The sequence below is a fragment of the Cyprinus carpio genome, unplaced genomic scaffold, assembly GCF_018340385.1.
Source record: "Cyprinus carpio isolate SPL01 unplaced genomic scaffold, ASM1834038v1 S000006513, whole genome shotgun sequence".
In the NCBI taxonomy this organism is placed as follows: domain Eukaryota; kingdom Metazoa; phylum Chordata; class Actinopteri; order Cypriniformes; family Cyprinidae; genus Cyprinus; species Cyprinus carpio.
Window position 1 is genome coordinate 107,270 of NW_024879181.1, and position 2,731 is coordinate 110,000.

Sequence of the window (2,731 nt, forward strand, 5' to 3'; positions counted from 1 at the left end):
CCCCAACTTGCTTAGCGTTCAAGTTCTTGGTTTGTTTTCCCAGGCATTGGTTGCCTTCCCACATCTTCTGGTGCTGTTTAAATTTGATAGTCAGATTGAAGAGTGAGAGAGAAGAACCAGTTCTGGAACCACTACTTCAGGGAGCAACACAAGTGTTTTCATTTCACTACATTCAGTCACAGTTAGAAAGGGGAAGGGAAAGAGAGGACTCAATTCATCCCAGGAGCACTGCCACCAAAGTTGAAATTGGATGGCACCACCGGATCTGCAAACTTGTATCCTCCATGCTTCTCAATCATTTTTGATTCTAAAAAATCAATCAGAAACAAGCAAAAAATGTGAAAAAAAATTAACATTTAACATTTTGGCAGAACATTAAGGCAAACCTTCCATTAATCTGGACACATCTTTTTTTTCTCTCTACATGTTGGCCCTTTCATCCACATTGAAATGAATTTTTGTAAAGCAAAAAACAGAAGCCAAGTTGCTAAATTTGAAAACTCAGTTTATGCATTTTAGAGTAGACTGTGAAAACTGGGGTATTTGAAAACAATGATGCATGTTTAGTCATGGCACATAATTAACGCATAATGTAACAATGCATAAGTACTTTGTACAACCCTGACAGTATTTACTCGGAACTGCGGTTCTTTGACCGTGCATAGAAATTTTTGATTTTGAAATGATTTTTTCCGGAAGAATAATTTCTGGCCTCTCTGTATTATCTCAATATTGATGATTTGCACAGTGATTTAAAGGTATACTCCAACCCAAAATAAAAATTTTGTTATTAATCACTTAGCCCCATTTCGTTCCCAATCCGTAAAAGCTTTGTTCGTCTTCGGAACACAATTTAAGATATTTTGGATGAAAACCAGGAGGGTTGTGACTGTCTCATAGACTGCCAAGTAAATAACAGTGTAAAGGTCCAGAAAAGTATGAAAAGCATTAAAAGAATAGTCCATCTGCCATCAGTGGTTCAACCGTAACATTATGAAGCGTCGAGAATACTTTTTGTACGAGAAGAAAACAAAAATAACGACTTTATTCAACAAAGCCACACTGCAGGGATGCACTGTTTTCTTTCAAATCAAAGCATGTCAAAATACACATAGAAAATGTAGCCTTGTGGCACGGCTGACATAGAAGAGTGTACGCAGTTTGCATCCAGCAGGTGTTTTCCAAAATGGCGGTGATGTAGGGAGAGATAGAGTGTAAAGGTCCTTGAATGTATTCGTTATTTTTGTTTTGTTAAAATACAATGTGTATTGTCATTGCTTTATAAATGTTACGGTTGAATCACTGATGGCAGATGGAGTATTCTGACGATGCTTTTCATACTTTTATGGACCTTGACACTGTTATTTACTTGGCAGTCTACGGGACATCACAAGCCTCCCGGTTTTCATGCAAAATATCTTAAATTGTGTTCCAAAGACGATGAAGCTCTTACAGGTTTGGAACGAAGTGATTAATGACAAAATTTCCATTTTGGGGTCAGCATGGACTAGTAACATTTGCAAAACACTAGTGTGGAACTTTCAAATATATCTGGATTAGTGTGTACATAACTTTTTACAGAAGTTTAAAAGCTTAAAGTAAGTTTTGGGTCCAATATCTGCCAGGAAAATCTTACATTAAATATTGGTCAACAAGTGGGATAAAGTGCTGCGCAATCAATTTCCTCGCACAGCCTTTTTTTTTTGCCTCACCATGTGCTGCTCGTCGCTGATCTGCAAGTGTTGCAATATCCTGAGGTTGTTTTCTTTGTTCCTCATCGAGGCACTGTGTGAGTGCCTGGTACCATGCTGGGTCACGGGCCTGCACATCTAGAGGAAGGAAAGCAGTCTGTCAGTAAAACACCCTTTTAAACGTGGCTCATTTAATTCATACTATAGGTGAAAGCCATACTCTGTATTATGGCTTTGAAGATCTGGTATTCATCAACAAGGTTGTCCTCGTCATCCACTGAGGTCGTGTAACTCTCAAGAGCGGTCTCCTCTGCGTCATCTTCCTCCCAGTCTTCATCATCACCGTCCTCTCCTGCTTGTTTAGCTAGCATTTCAAGGTATTCCTGGCCTTCATCATCTATGTCATCTTCATCACTGCCCAACTCGACTGCATGGAAATGCAACGAGTCCCATGTCAAAATTACAGTTCATTACTTTGAAACAATAGCAGGAAACAGAGTTATTTTATCAAATATACCAATTCACTCATTTTGATGTTCCATTTTCAATGTAATAAATTAAACTGGAAAAAATACAAGCTTGACGCTTTATTTGCTCCAACTCAATTGGATTAATAAAAAAATGTAATTAATAAAGAATTTAAAATGGTTATATTTTCATTTAAGAACTTCAACATTAACTTATTTCCCTATTACTATAAAGCTGCTTTCAAAAAATCTATATTGTATAAAGAGAGAAATAAAAAAGACCTCCCTAATGTTTGAAATGTTTTCTTTTTTGTATTATTTGTTCTACATAGTATAAAAAAAGATATGCAGTATCCATACTGAAAAATGCAATGTATAACTAAATGACTAAATATTACTGCAACTACTCTGACTGAAGACTGAAATACTGCTGCTACATAGATTAAAAAAAAAAAATAATAATTATGATTTGGTAAAGCTCAGTTACCATTCTCCTCTTCCTCCTCTCCGTCCTCTTCTTCGTCATCATCTTCCTTTTCATGTTCAGCCCTGCAGGCGTAGGCCCTCTTCAGG

At 36.9% G+C, this 2,731-nt stretch overlaps 1 pseudogene; it reads right to left on the reverse strand.

Annotated features, from left to right (window-relative positions):
- The window catches only part of LOC122143822, a 9,290-nt pseudogene continuing 6,559 nt past the window's right edge, over nt 1–2,731 (reverse strand).